Genomic DNA, 16780 nt, shown 5'->3' with positions numbered 1-16780 from the left:
CATAACAGAAATCAAACTTGTACTTTTAAAATCTTTATTTAAAAATTGTGCTACTGGGTTCCCCTGCCATCAAATGGAGAGGTGGGAGCTCACAGTAATGTGTGTGTTGGAAGGTGGGGCGGTGGGGGTGTTACAAGATCGCAAAAGCAGATAATCAGCACGACCGGAAATACGCCTCGTAAACCACAGCAATGGCTTTATTGAAGACCGGCGTGATCTCAGTTAGTATTGGGCTTTATATTGCAGCCAGCGGAGATGCATGAGATATGGACGAAGTCTTCAATAAAACAACATGCAAAAGAAATGACATACATCCACAATCTAGTCTCCATCAGATTCATCTAACACATATCTAGTCTGTCTTGTCATTAAAAATGCATCTATTTGGCTTCCCTGCAAAGCAGTCTTATAACTAGGTTGTTGGCATGGCAAAAGTACCGCCGAAAATTACTTTCTCCGCTTCCATTTTTATACAACAAGAGACTCAGTCAGCAGCTCCAGGATTCTGCTACTTTTTTTACACGCATCCGCGAGCCATGGAGAAAAAGCTCCTTCCGGACAAATTGCTCCATTATTTTACTTCTTCGTCTGTACTCCTGTTTCTATCCACACACTTTGCTTTCCTGCCTGCTTCAAGGTTCAGGCTTCCTCCCTTGATGAGCAGCTAAATTATTTCAATTAAAGTGTCACCTGTCAGTCTTACAGCTTCAGGTGATGCTTTCTAATGTTGAGCCAACATCAGAGATTCCAAGCCAAACCAAACTGCCAGCGGAATTCATTTCAATCATCTCCGCAGCGAGCGGCAGAACCCAGGGACCGAGACAATCCCCCTGCCTCCACTGCTACACACACCTCCTGTACTGTCTCACCTCTACCACCTCCTCCACCCATCCTCCCCCTATTCCTAACATCCCCCCTCCCGCCTGTCCCCTCACTTTAATTAGCTACAGATTAAATTAAAAGCTATATGTTGGCGTTAATAGATTTATCTTGAGACAGGGTCTATAATTACAGGTTCTCAATGGAGAAATCGACGCTGTGAGGCTAGAGGCTTCCCTCACTTCATTGTCTGGCTCTCTCTATGCGTGTGTGTCTGTGTGTGTGTGTGTGTGTGTGTGTGCATGCATGCATTGCCCGTGTTTGTTGTTTCCGTGTGTGTGATCACCACCGTAAGCATAATAAGCATTGTTTAAGACAGCCAGAGGTTAGTGAGCAGGCACCACTCACCGAGCATGGGAATAAAAGATGATGCAAATAGATGTCGTCTCGCCATAATGAAACACAATTACAGCTTTATTAGAAGATGTAATTGCTTTGTTAGAGCATCTCAATTTGTCCTTGTTGTGCGCCGTTTACTCCTGCCATTATACAATGCACATGCTCATCCATACTTGACCTGCTATGTAATACGTGACATCCCCCTTCAGTTATTATTCTACAAGCATGGAGAGAGTTGTCTTTATTGTTTTCACGGAGAGTAGTGAGCTCTCACTACTAATGGGAGGCTTGCTATGAAATACATTGAGGCTGAAGGCTTTGGCTGTATCACTGGCTTTTGGTATTCTGCAGCAAAACACACACACTCACATATGCACAAAGGTAGACACAATCTGACAAAAACGCTTCCCCAAAACACACTTCAACATGTCTAGATGCACAATTTTTAAGACTCACTCAAACACTGAACCCACTCTGCTTTACACACACATGCTCACCCTTCTCCCACCCAATTCATTTAATGGGGGGAAAATTAACCTGCCACACTCCAGTATTTCTTTCACCCCCGTTTTTCCCCTCACAGTCCACTGTATGCATCCTAATCAGGGCCAGCAGAGTGCCAAGAGCCGTCTGTCTGTCAGTTGTAACACCACAAGCGGCTGACTGGCTGGCATCATGCCCAGAGGTGTGAAATGAGCCCACTGGGGGCTATAGTCTGGCTTGAGCACTAGTCAAACCGCTCAGGACATCATGAGAGAAGAAAAGGGATGGGGTGGAGGCAGAGTGAGCGCAGTGAGGTGGAGGCAAAAGGAAGAAGCGGATGAGAGGAGAGAGAACAAAGGAGTGAGGGAGAAAGAAAAATATAGAGCCAACTCATCTGGAGAATGAGGGAGAGGGGAAAAGAACGGAGGAAGATGGATAGAGGGAGGGAATGAGAGATGGAGAGACATGGCTCATCTGCTTCTGTTTTCTGGCTTCTGAGAGATTGCAGGATTTCCTAGATCAGCCAGCTGTGGAAGTGAATTTTTCCCCCGCTTGTCTCCTCTCACCGCCTCTCTTCCTCCACCTCTCATTCACACTTTCTCCCAATCCCTCATCACTTACTGCCTCTCACTGACCAGTGGATTCAATTCCAATTTCTCTTTCAATCCTACTGTGATGTCAGATTATGCTCCCGTATCTCCTGTCTGTATGTAACCATATTCTTATACCTACAGTACATAATTCATAAGAGCCCATTTTGATAATTAAAGCCTTTCAAAATAAATGAACTGATATCTTTCCAGTGTTGCTGATCTGTAGTCTGAAAAAAGAAACATCTGAAATTACATTATGATGTTCGTTAATGTCATTTTTTGTCCTTCAAAAGAGCCCAAAGAACACTAATGAGAGTTGTCTGGTTAGTTCTCTAGTTCATTTGTTCATCCAACAGTTCATCAGTAGACAGACTGATGTAATTCATTGGGCCTTTTTTCCCCACCTTTTAGGTAGAAAAGGTTTGCACGTCTAAAGCATCTGAGATGTTTATTTCCTTAAGAGGTGTCCAGTCAGAGAACATTTTTGTCTCTGTAGGTATCATTAGTAACCATTCATGACAACTATACCAGGCATGGATATTTTTATAACGCATCCACTTGGATATTAGGCACAGGGAGCTCTTTTCCCTGAACTCTGTGGGGTTTCGTCCTTTCTAGATTATTCTAGTGGAATTATCTGATGTATGTCTTGTCATTTGTCAATCACTAATGAGTTTGCTATGAATGTAGTAGCCATGTGCCTTTGAAACCCACATAAATATTGACCTCGTTGGTTTAAGATTTAATGACTAAGATCCTTCTAGCAAGAACTTCTTTTTGTCAACACACCTGTATTTTTAAATTTGAATGCTCAAACAATTATCATGTCATGTAGGTCATTGCAGGTTCAGGACAATATGTAGCTTAATCAAAACTTGAAGAGAGTATTAATATAATTATAATAATACTGTTGCTTCCCTTAATTAATTCTTTGATTTGGCTACATGTTGTCAAAGCAGCCTCATTAGTAACTACACTATGCAATTTTTGGAGAAATCGCAGTGTTATTGTTGCTACTGCTACTCAGTCTGTAGCTTGCCTCTGGTGCAGTTAAAAAGTTGGAGGTAAAAAGGTTGGCTAGCAAAGTTGAAGGGAAGTGGCTCATAGACACATAAACACACGGGCAGCTACTTTAATGAGCCACAAGTGTGCTGTACCTGAAATATCAGCTACTCTGTATCTAATGGAATTGCTCTGAGTGGTTGAAATAACTTCTGTCATACAAGTTTTTGTATTTGAAGTGTAGCCACCCTCACTGTTCAGGAACATTTACCTCACTTTAGTGAAACTGTTCCTCTGCAGTATGGAATAATTATAATGCACAGTCCATCCATCCATCCATCCATCCATCAATCCATCCAGTTCAATTCAATACGATATAACTCAATTTTACTTATATAGCACTTTAACAGTTAAAGACCATATACACCCATCCATCCAATTCACAATAATGACAAAAAAGTGTCATTGTAAAAAATATTCCATGTTGTAGTTTAACTCACAACCTTGAACATACAGCAGGAGAGGTCAGCAAGTGGTGACTTTGCCACTGAACCACTAAAGACAAGGTGAAACAGGCCTCGCTCTCCAATCAAGATCAATGGGATTTTATCACAAGAAAAAATGAAATGTTTCAGAAGTGATCATTTTGAAAATCTGAATAGAAGCATAGCTGGTCGAGCTGTTCATTATGAGGTATGAATGGTCTGTCTACAATAAATGGCGTGAGACTAGCTAGACGACGACAAATAAGAAAAACGGCTGACGAGAATAACCCATGCTGGGATTGCTGCTTTGTAACAGTCCCACCAAATAATTGCCAAGAGCGAACAAAATACTGCCTGATTTAAGTTGGGGCTGAGTTAAGCGGGAGGAGTTAGAAAAACGTGATCAAAATCGCCACCGTCCTGATCATCCTCGCTAACATCTGTCCTGAGAGGAGTTCAGTAGTCAGGAGGCTAGGAGAATGCACGGTGCAAACTAATATTTGTGCAAGTCTTTAAGTCAAAAAAAGCAAATATCAGGTTGTAAATTTTATCATTGCAGAGAGTTTAAACTAAGTGATGATGCGGAAATTTTCCTGTCGTTGAAACAGATTCTTCCTTAATTTATCCCTGTTGTAGATTTATTATCAGAGTGCTAACTGTGGCCTGTGACCATTTGTGGTCAATGAATGCCGTTCTGATTATCACGCAGGCTACATGTCATCTGTCAACACTGGTGAACTGGATAGTAAAGGTTAATATCTGTCGTAAACATTAATTCTCCTCAGAAGTCATTAAAATGTCTGATCATGTTCTGTTTTATTGCTCACGGCACTCCCATGAGGTAAGCACCGCGATCACTTAAAAAAATCAACACAGATAAACAGAAATTAGACTTGTATTCTGTTTTTGCTTTGTTCTGTTGTTTCTTTATTAGTTTACCCACTTTTAGATTAAACTAGAAAATAGCCATCTTAGTCTTTGAAAATGAAAATGAAAAAACTGTCAGAGTGAACATACAAGGCTAACAGTAATCTGCTAAAGTGATGGCATTAGCTTACAACACCATTGGTTCCAGACCTTTATGCATTTGAAAAATGGATTTGCAGTGTGTCTGGTAAATTGTAAATGGCCTGTATTTATATAGCGCTTTACTAGTCCCTAAGGACCCCAAAGGGCTTTACACAACCAGTCATCCACAAACCCATTCACACACTGGTGAGGGCAAGCTACATTGTAGCCACAGCCACCCTGGGGCGCACTGACAGAGGCGAGGCTGCCGGACACTGGCGCCACCGGGCCCTCTGACCACCACCAGTAGGCAACGAGTGAAGTGTCTTGCCCAAGGACACAACGACCAAGACCGTCGAAGCCGGGGCTCGAACCTGCAACCTTCCGATTACAAGGCGAACTCCCAACTCTTGAACCATGATCGCCCTTGTCCCATGTGTCTGGGACAAGGGCTTCTCAGGGGTAGGTAGTTACCTGCATCATTATTGAACTCAATGCCATTCTGTGTGAAATTCATCAGCTTGGCTTTATTTGAAGGCACAGCCTAGACAAACAAAGCCTCCCCAAGGCGCTCTACCTTTTGTGTGGGTTCTTCAGACAGGAATAAGTGCCTCTGAAAGCTGAAGTAGGCTCTACAAAGAGTCGTCAGTAAACGAGAGTAAGTCATGATGTAGCATTTCTGCCAGTGGTAAATCTAAATTAAGCAGCAGAAGCATTGCCAGACATACCTGGAAGTCTGAGTACTCAAGGAAAACTTACCTAAATATGGAGAGAATACAAACTACTTCCAGGAATTTTTATCCTTAGTCTGTCAATAACTGAACCATTCAGTTACCTCTCCCACAATACTACAGACTAGCCTAATGGGATTCTGTTCATCAGTAATGTCACAAGTAATCATATTTTTACTTCATGAGGAAAAATGCTTATCTGTATTAATTTGAAAAAGCCTTTGATAAGTAGCTAGCCTCTATCTTTCCATGCTGGCCAGCTGTCAAAAACTCTAACCAGCTATCCTTCGAGATTGCGGTTTACCAGCCTTCCTCCATCTATCTTTCTCTTCTTCTGGACGGATGGACAGCAGATTAGGCCTGCCTTCACTGCAGTATGTTATACCCCATCCTCCGCTAAGTGACCTATGATTAATTGCACATTATTAACTTAACTGAGATAGTTCTCCAGATACATAGGCGTCGATAATGTCTGATTCCTCTTTAATAGGCCACTACTGACAGTATTCATAATGTGCCATTTGCCCTGATCTCTCCCTAATGTATTCCCGCTTTGTGAAATTTCAGCTAATTTAGGGGTGGGGGAAATGGGCCAAAGGGAACAGCAGATCAGGAGTGGGATGATACTCCCATCGGTTAGTTAGCCCACAGGCACAGACTCATGCCTTTTGGGGATGGAGGAAAAAAGCAAAGTTTGCTCATGTGTGAAATCCTCATTCTGGGTTTTTCTTTCATGAAGGAGATGAAGTTTAGCAGGTTTACTGAATACAGCTTCTCCATGTTTTACAATGATGTATAGAGAAATTATTGCTCAATTTGCATCTCTCTTTAGTGTTTTTATTTAACTGGATGAATCATTTTCTTTTCAGTTTTAATCAAGCTAATCATTTAGACTGATGAGCAGCTGCTGTGCAGCCTTATACATTTGTGTCTAATCGATGTTGCTTCCTTTACTTTGAAAATCTTGTACTTGACATTTTTTTGCACCATAGGTATTTTTGCTCAGTGATTATTCTGCTCTATCCAACTTGCAATCGTGCCATGACTGCGCGCGCGCGCGCACACACACACACACACACACACACAAACACACACACACACACACACACAAACACACACAGACACCCCCCATATCTCCAAATTGCTGTGCTTACAGCTGTCAAAAACATTCCAGTCAAACACTTCAGCTGGCCATCTTCTTTTCCACTTTTGTTAATCTTCTTCTCTCCAATCTGCTGTGTTCATGAACCGCACAGGTTATATCTTCAAATAAGGTGTCCACACAAGAGTGAGTTCATGTTTGTCTGGCACTCACACACACAGACACGTGCACCTTAACCAACACTTTCCAATCATTCTAGCAGTATCTCTTGAATTCCTCATCACTGTTAGACGTATATGTGTGTTTCTGTGCACATCTGTCTCTATTATTTTTTTCCTGTATATCAGCATTTATATGTGTTGCAAAAGAGCAGCAGGGTTTATCTTTCTGCCTGTATGTAATGGGGCACCAACAAAGTTATCGTCCGCACAGCCCCAGACTGCACTGCAGCAGGACTGTAAACATTGTGCCACTACAAAGGGAAGACCCTTGCCGCCTGCGTGCCTGTGTAAATCCCACTGCTTTCACCAATTAAAACCCAGTGACGAAACAAACGGCTGATATTTGCCACTAGAAAAAGAGACACACAGACAGAGAGGAAGAGAAAGAGAGGCAGGGACAGAGAGAGAGAGAAAAAACATATTACTTAGTTGTACGGCAACTGTGGGTGGTACAGTATGCGTGAGATGATGTTTATGACTGTTTAGATAACCATAACCACAGCAGGCGGTGATGGTAATAATGCTGTGTTAACAATAGCCCAGGTGGGAATATGTCACATTGAAATGCTACCATCTAATTGCCACTTCTATTGTTTTGTAATTAATGCTTAATTAGCAAGCTTGCCTCAATCAGCGGTGGGGTCGTTAAGAGGGGTGTCATACATGTGATAAACAAATGTTACCTCTGCGAATGCAAATTGAGCTGTTTTTTTTTTTTTTTTTCTCGTGCCCTCTTTCTGTCCTTGTGCTGCCAAGCATGAGAAGTGAACGCACCGAGGCATCCATCTTGAGAGCTGGATGTGAGTGCTGAAGGGCTGAGTTGAGACAAGGTTTCTCATGTGGTGCTTTACTCTACTGGTGATATTGTTTTTTTCCTACCTTGTTTCTTTCTAAGGGAACTCTGTTTTTGTCAAGATCTGCGGGTGGCAGATCATGTGGAGTGGAGAGTGAGGACCCAAATGCAGACAGCGGAGGCAGAAATGAAGCCCTTTATCCAGGCTGATTGTCAAAACAGAGCGAAATAAGAAAACCAAAATAAACGAGGAACTAATTGTCAAAACTTAAACTGCGAAAACACTAGGGAACCTGGACCGCTAGGACTATAGAGACACAGGAGTCGGTGAACAGACGCTCTGACAAAGGACCGAGGAAAACAGAGACGATGTATACACTGAGGGATGATTAGGGAAATGGAAACACATGAGAGCACAGCAGGAACAAATTAGATATAACGAGACAGGGGAAGCAAACCTTGAATACAATGCACATGAGACAAGGACTATCAAAATAAGACAGGAAGTAGCACGAACACCGAGACACAAGCTTAAAACTAAGACGGGAATAAACAAACATGCAAACACACAACAGACTGGGGAGACAAAGGATGAAACACAGAGAAGAACATGGGAACCGGTAAGGAAGACAGGACACCGAGACACAGGGGAAGAGGGTGGACTCACAGAGGCAGAGAGACACAGGGAGGTAAATAAACATGGAGACAAGACACTGACTTCCACAGGAGACACTGAGGAAAAAGAAACAGAGAAAGGGAAACACTAAAGGGAACTAAACCGGAACCACAAGAGATAAAAACAATAATCAGAAAACTCATAAACGCAAGAAAACTAAACTAGGAAATAAAAGTCACTCTAAGAATACAACAATAATGATTAAACAACATTCAAAACACTGGGTCTGCAGAACCATGACAGTTTTGGTCTTTTCTGTTCTCTGGGTTATTATTTAGACATGCATCCTCTAAGCAACTGGGCTGTCATACTCCAACCTAAGCAGAGAGGCTGGAGGGAGCAAGGAAGGATGGATGGATGGAATGGGCATGGGTGGTACAGGCGTTGGAGAAAAGGCTGTGTGCACAGGTCTATAGATGGGGGAAGCAGAGAGTTGAGGTAGGGAGAAGAAGGAGCATACAGCATGCAGCTGAAAGAGGCAGAGAGGAGTGGAGGCGTGAAATTGGACAACTATGGTGTGTGTGTGTGTGTGTGTGTGTGTGTGTGTGTGTGTGTGTGTGTGTGTGTGTGTGTGTGTGTGGTCTATGTCGCTGTCTCTCACTGACTACATATATAGATATATATATATGTGTGTGTGTGTGTGTGTGTGTGTGTGTGTGTGTGTGTGTGTGTGTGTGTGTACTGGAAGGAGGGAAGACCTGTGAGTATAGGTCCTATACATGCTCACCCTGAAGCATCAACAACATAAAAACAGGCAAAACTCTCCAACACCTGCGCATTTACCTGACGTGGTATTCATATTATTAGTTGTTCCTGCATGCATTTGTATATGAAGGAGCTCTTCTCCTCTATTCAACCTTTCCTCAGCTGTTTGTTCATTCTGACCTTGAGCCATCCCAGTGAGATATAAGGAACTTCACATGCATCAGTATCATTAGTATCATTTTTTTTCTCCTTACATGCTTATCTATCTGCAGCATGATTTCAGTGATATGCACGGAGACAGCCGTATTTGCAAACACGTGTCTACACACATGCACAAGCCACCTTTTTGTCTTGTACAGCCTTATTAATCAGTGTCAAATTAAATCAGGGTCGTGGGGTGTGAAGGTTGGGGGGCATAATAAACTCATCAGGCCAGTGAGAAGGTGCTTACCGCTGCTGTGTTGACTGTCATCTCAGGTAATTATTGCAACATCCACAACTATGCTGTCCAGTCTCTATGATTTCTCCATTGTCACTCCATTAGGAACTTACCGAGACAACCTGCAGTCGGGTCGACTCACTCCAAAGCAAGCCAATATGAAGCTGATAAACTGAGGTGGGAGTTTATTGCAGGGACTAATATGGTGTATTTATTAGAACACATCCTAAAGCTTAAGATGAAAAGGGATGGCAAACAAGAAATGGCTTTCATAACACAAGAGAAGGTGGAAAAAATGCTCTCTATCATCACGTGTTAGGGTAAGCAAACTGTATATTGTGAGTATGCTGTTGTTATATCATAAAGCGCGTAGCAGGCAGGGAATTTATGTGTTAACAATAAAGATTCATTCATCAAAAAATGTCAGATTTGGAAACTTGCAAGATGTCCAACTGATGAACACCCTGTTGTCATTTAAGCCATTTTTATTTGATAGCATCTCAGTCTTTCTCATATATTGGGTTTGATGATATTTCTCTTGAGAGTGAGCTAAAGAAAAAAATGGACTTTGAAGAAACTTTATGATGACCTTGGTCTTTGTATGTGGGGGAAAAGGGACTATAATAACAGATTTCAACATCTCATTCCTTTTTTTGTCTGTGTTTCTCCCTCAGCTGTCTACCACTGCAGAGATTCTTATAGGAGGACATAATTTTCTCTTTTTTAGTGGGTTTGGCTTTTCTTGCATTAAGAAACTGAACAAGATCAAATTACAAGTTTGATATTTTCATATAAAAATTGTAAAGCTTTATTTCTCATGTTCAGATTGAATTTCAAATATAGTTTGGAATTCCATATTTTGTTTATGTTAAGTGTGTTACATTTTATTGCACAATCTTAAAGAGATTAAACTGTAAATGTAGCATGTGTAAGTGTGGTCACCACTTAGTACTTGCAGCTAGCTGTGAGTCATTGTGTCTACAGTTAGCTGGTGTTTGGAGGAGCGATGTTCCTTTATCTTTGCAATGTTTCCTGTACCGCCGTTGCCACATAACCACAAGCAGAGTATTTACACCTGCATGCTGAACAGTTGGCTAGGTGTTCTGATAAACAAATGCTGCTCTAAACATTTTCTCGTCCACAGAAGTTGTTTTTTTCAAAACCATTTCTGGCGTACGCAGATGTTGCTTTGCAGAGCCATGTCGTCAACTTTTGTGATGCGGTTGCAGGTAAGGTTAGTTTCAGATGGTTTTTCCATGTAGGCTGTCTTTGTGCATCGTTGCTAGGCACCATATGTTGAAGCGGCACTGCCAGTCCTGTCTCAGCTAAAGCTTCCTGCGGATTCTCTGCAGTTTTTAGCTTTGCCTTTCTGCCCAGCAGGCAGAAACTCAAACTTATCTGAAGTTTGACTTGGTCTTTTAGATCATTCCATAACTGCAACATTATGCACCCTCTTAAGCTTCAATATTCTCACAAAGGATACAACATTTCAATAAACAGGCTCTATTTCTGGCTTGTGTCTGATAGTGTGCAATTTCTTCCCCCTTTTGTGCCTTTAGCACCTATTTTTTTTCTTGACGACTCCAAATGTACCCACTGTTTTTTTTCTAAAGACAGTTTGAAGAGTGCCACTTTCAAGCTGGAAGTGCTTTAACTTCTTTTGATAGACTCACCCGGCTTTTTAAACATCAATTAATTTTCATGTTCCAATTAGTTGTTTAGAGGAGCCCATGGCTGTTGAGTGTTAGCATAAGGTTAAAGAGTATCAGGCTCTAAATTGTCATCTGTTGACAATTCCTAATGAATTCTTAATTCTTCAGCTGCCTGGCAACTTCTGAAAAGTCAACTGAGGTCAGACTAGTTAATGAAACTTTGCACATGCAACAATAATTGTTTTTTAGCCCATGAAATTAAAACCAACTGTACATTAAGAATACTGTTTTTTGGGGTGCCTGAACTTTTCCATTCAAAAAGGTGTATTGTAACAAATGTGTATGTACACTGTATGTATGCATGGATGTGGCCTGTGTCGATATAATGTGGGCATCTATTTAAAAGGCAGTTTAGAAGACATATAGATCCTGATGCCATCCATTTTTCAGTTTCCATTGTGCTTCCATCAGACAAAGATTTGAAATGATACACTTTGACTTTCCACTGCTGCCTTCAGCACCCAAGACGAAAAAGAACCAACCTCCCCATTGTTATCTCTCCTCTTTTATCCCTCCCTCAGTGGTCAAAAGAAGGGAGGTAATTCCAGCCAGGTCCTACTTAACACCTTCAATTTGTCTTTTGCTGCTCACAGCCTTGCACTCCCTCCTCCTCCTCCTTCTTCTCATCCTCCTCCTCATTCTTTCCTCTCTCCACTTCACTCCCCCCCTCCCTTTCCATGTCCCTCCATCTATCTTTCGATCTCCATCCCTTGCCTTCTCTCTCACTCTCTGTCTCTTTCCCTCATTCCCAGTGATGGCTTTCCCTCTCTCAAGGTGATGGAGGCGGGTGTGTATGGGTCTCAGAGAGCACGCCTCAGGGATTATACAGCCCGCTCGCATGAAAGATTCATGATGCTCAGGAGTGTGTGTGTGTGTGTGTGTGTGTGTGTGTGTGTGTGTGTGTGTGTGTGTGTGTGTGTGTGTGTGTGTGTGTCGCTCACGCTCAGGCACTGACTGGAAAAAGGGAACATGGAGAGCCAGAGAAAAAAAGGAAAGGGGGTGGGGGGATGGAGGGTACAGAGTGTGAGACAAATTGATGGTGCACACCAGGGCTAACTCTCCAGGCTGTGATTATACTGCTGGCTTCTTTGTACACACTTTTGGACGCCATCTTAGTCAGGTCTGTCTTACAGATGACAAAAGTTTGGAACAGAAATAAACTGCATTGACTGGACTGGTGGAAAATATCCAAACATGAGCCACATGAATGAATTTTCAACAGGAGAAACGTGATTGGAATAAAACCCTATCATAGTCAGTACCAATGTGAATACATGTAATAACTGTATAAGAATGAGACCTTATCCAAAATGCTATTTGTCTGAACAGACTGAGAGAGAGCTGCGCGATGCACTATCAATTAAGAAGCAGCCATAGTCAGAAAGTGCATTAACAGGATTATTATTAACTAAGAATTAGGTATTATGTATTCATTATGTATTCAAAAACATATTTACATAAATCCTTAAAAGTCTAGTGTTTCATCCAAGAATGAAATATTCTCTAGACAACTGAACAATTAATAGACAGAAATTAATATTTTTCAAACCAATTCAGTACCTGGCAGTGCAAAAGTCATCATTTTATACAATAAATCTCATCAACGCCTGATGATTTCCTGTGATGTGGATTTAAAGTCATCAGTCAGGTCTTGGACTGAACCAGTAAAGACATCTGATGTACATTTTTACAAAGATCTGCCATGTAGTGCACACAGACAAATAAAAAGACCTGTAAATCAAATGCCAAGTTTCCTTTTCACAGAGCTGTACAGGTGCTCAGTCTGAAAATAGCACTATGGTAAAAAGCAAGCATTGTGTTTGGGTAGTTGCACTGTTACAAGTTCTCATGAGATGAAATGCAATCTAGAGGTTCAGTTTGACCCATACATCCAGAAGAACACTAAACATAGGTTTATAATACAATGGAAAAAGAAATGGCTTCCAAGAAAAAACAGCTAGAAGAGCCCTGTGCATCGGGACTCCCCACTGTGCCAACCCACAGGTTTCACAGAAATGAATGAACAGGCTACGTTTCAAGCAAGTAAAGCTGATCTGAACAAAGCTTACACAGAGACCCACACGAATACATATTGTGTAGTGTCCAGAGCAGGGGTCCCCAATCCCAGTCCACGAGGGCCGGTGTCCCTGCAGGTTTTAGATCTCACCCTGGGTCAACACACCTGAATCACATGATTAGTTCATTACCAGGCCTCTGGAGAACTTCAAGAAATGTTGAGAAGGTAATTTATTCATTTAAATCAGCTGTGATGGATCAAGGACACATCGAAAACCTGCAGGGACACCGGCCCTCGTGGACTGGGATTGGGGACCCCTGGTCCAGAGGATAAGTGTTGACAATATATTATATGTAGTGAGGATTTCTATAGATGGGGCAAAGAACTGCAATGGGTAGGCAAATGTCAACACAAATAACTGAAAAAAAGAGATTAGTAAAACAAAACTAGAAGAAAATGGTGGGAAATCATCAGGATAATCAGGGGCTAACAAAAAACGTACAACTGATAGAGTTGGGGAGTTGAGTAGAAGGAAAACTAACTTTTCCCCTGCCCTCCTCATGTCTCAGCCTTCGTCTTTCTCTCTCCCTCTCTTTGTATGTACATGGCTCCCTTCTTGTCAGGTTCATGCCAGGAAAGGCCGTCTGGCACAATAAGTAGCATTTGCTATGAGCGTCTCTGCCAGAGGAAGTGTGTCAGTGCCAAGTGTCTATTGGTGTAGGACAACTCTATTCATATGCCTTCACCTTGGCAGTCTTTCTGTGAATGGAGAGAGGGGAGGAAGTGGTGGTGGTGTGGAGGTGAGTATGTGTGAGAAATGTGAATGTGTTTATCTAAACCTCTTTCGGTGGCCTAATGACCCTTTCCCGGCCTGTTCTCTCTCCCTCTCGCCAGCATCTTCAAACACATTGCATTATTGCCACTTTTGATTGCATTTCAGATTAGAGAGTGCTGGTGGCGAGCACATAAGAGTCAAACAGAGGGAAAGAGAAATGGTGGCAGAGAGAAAGAGATGGATGAGGACCAGAATGAGAGAGCCCGAAGAGAGGCGGGACAGAACGAGGGTGGGGAGGCAAAAAAGAGATAGACAGACAGACTGCGAGGATGAGAGAGAGAGATAGAGCTTAAATGAGGGACAGAGAGGAAAGTGGAAACAGGAAAAACAGAGGAAACTCTGGAGGAGCATATTATATGGTCCTTACCCCCCTCTGGTAAAGCAGCAAATGGGAGTGGCTGAGTACCTACTATTCCAGTGACCTTGGAGGTCAGTTGGAGGAAAGCAGCATTAATCAAACTGACGCCCAGACTCAGGCGGATGATAGCAGGCAGCAATGCTCACAACAACTATGCACACATACACACTCAGCCACTGCCATCCCCAGTGCTCATATACACATCTACCTCCCTCCACATTTATTTGTATTTTTCCTCTCATTCTTTCTTCTTCTTTTTGCATTATACCCTCGTTTCTTTTGCCTCTCTTTTCCTCCCATTATCATTTCTCTCCTCCTTCTTCTTTGTATGCCCTAAACTCCCTCCGGATCTCCAGCTACACACAGTGAATTAACCCATCTCCACCCTGTGTTAATGGACTTCTAAATATCAGCTCTTGCCTGTAGATATGCCACCAACATTTACATTGGTTCTGGGATTAAGTCAGTTGCCTTCTGGCAACTTGCAGACATATAGATATCAATTTGCTTGTTTTGCTCATTGGTACATATTCTGTGTAAATGGCTGTTGGGGTGTCAAATATGCATATTCTTCTCTGTGTCTGGAAATGTAATGTTTGTACAGAGATGTGTGAAAAATGATATCCAGTGCCAGACCTCAGACCCGTATATCCATATGGGCTTTATTCTGCCCTTTTCCATAATGTCAAACACGCATGTAAATACAGAAACAGTCATCCATATAATATTAAATCAACAAGCAAGTCAGTTATTTTGATTTTTTTTTTATTGCAACATGTTTGCAATCATAAAAAGATGAGGGCAGCAATGGTTAGATCGCCCTCGCCCCATCCTGTAGCTGGAGACAGATACAGCTACATTAGGACCCATTCACTCTTTACACTGTGCAATAAAAGCCAGCCAGAATAGTATAATCAACAAGCGCGCACGTGTGGTGTTTCTGCGTGTCAGTCAGTACGAACCAGTCAATACACCCAGGGCCCTACTAAAAAAGATGCGTGCATGTTTGTTGTTGTGTATGGGAGAGAAAAGTGTGTGCGCGCGTGTTTGCGTTGAGAGCTGGGGTTAATCTGTGACCGCTTGTCTGTGCCGATGATAGTATTGATCTGATGAAGATCATCTGAAGGTCAGGATATGTTGTCTTTGTTCAGGGGGCGCCTTGATCGTGAGGCGCTGGCTGTCTTTTCGCTGTCTGTATAACTGCTTATAATACTTCATTTTAGTAGACATTTTTAAATACAAAGTGAAAGGTGAAGAAAAATAAATCTCCAGCTTTGGGCCAACACTAGTATGAGATTAAGTGGAAAACGTGCTTGTATCTGTGTTTTGACAGCATTATTATAATCAGTAGATTACACAGGCTGAAAAGCAAATATTGTGATGTTGGCATTTTGTGATTGACACTTCTACTACCTTCCCTTTCTGTGGGTCATTATCATCATTTCAGAATGATGAAACAGAAACTAGGCTTGTTAGTACTTAATTATTCATTTGAATCCATAAAGGCAATCAATTAAGCTTAAGTGTGCAATAAATCTGATTAACCAGTCAGTTCCCAAAACACCATAAAATCCATGCAGGTCTTATATGCTGGTAATGAGTTTGCAAGTAGGGAGGGGGAAGGGGCTAATAAGTGAGAGTGCTCACCCACAAACACACGCACACAGACACACACACACAAACCTTGGTGCGCAAAACACAATTGTGCTTGATGCATTTTTTTTTTTCGGGTGATAATTTGATGTATTAGCTTTTGGGGATGAAAGATAAGCAGGGCTTAATGTATGCTAATATTAAGGTCTGCAGCTTGTAACAAAATAAAGCAAGGTCATCAGAAAACGGCGCATGTGTAATTAATAGATGAATTCATTACAAAAACAATGATTCAGTTTAGAAACACTCATTAACAAGATAAGGCATTTGAAATGGAAATACAAATGTTAACGGTAATGTGTTGACAATCAGAGCGGCCAAATTCAACCTTGAAACGTTTTTAACGCAGTCCGTGCCCATTTGATTGGGCGAATGTGCTGCCCTCTTTTCCGCCACTGCTGTATCATTCCTTATTATTCTCTGACATACTTGCTTGCTGATGCTCTCCCTCCCTCCCTTTTATCCCAGCCTTCATCTATCCTTCTCTCCCTCCCTCCCTCTTTTGCTGGCCTTTACCTGCTCGCTTGTCTCGGGGGAAATTACCACAGCTCAGAAACGCTGTCCTACTGCCTGCACTGCAACGCTCTGCTCTGCTCTGCCTCCCTCCCTCCACGCATACAGCACACATATGGACACACGCAAATGCATACACACACATATGCACCGCAGACACACAGTCAAATACAGGCATGCACTTAAAAGCACCAGCACATACACACAAAGACTGCATAACCCCTTTCCCACCCCAT

This window comes from Oreochromis aureus, linkage group 6 (assembly GCF_013358895.1).
Source record: "Oreochromis aureus strain Israel breed Guangdong linkage group 6, ZZ_aureus, whole genome shotgun sequence".
NCBI lineage: Eukaryota > Metazoa > Chordata > Actinopteri > Cichliformes > Cichlidae > Oreochromis > Oreochromis aureus.
Note: the sequence above shows the minus strand (reverse complement) of the source record.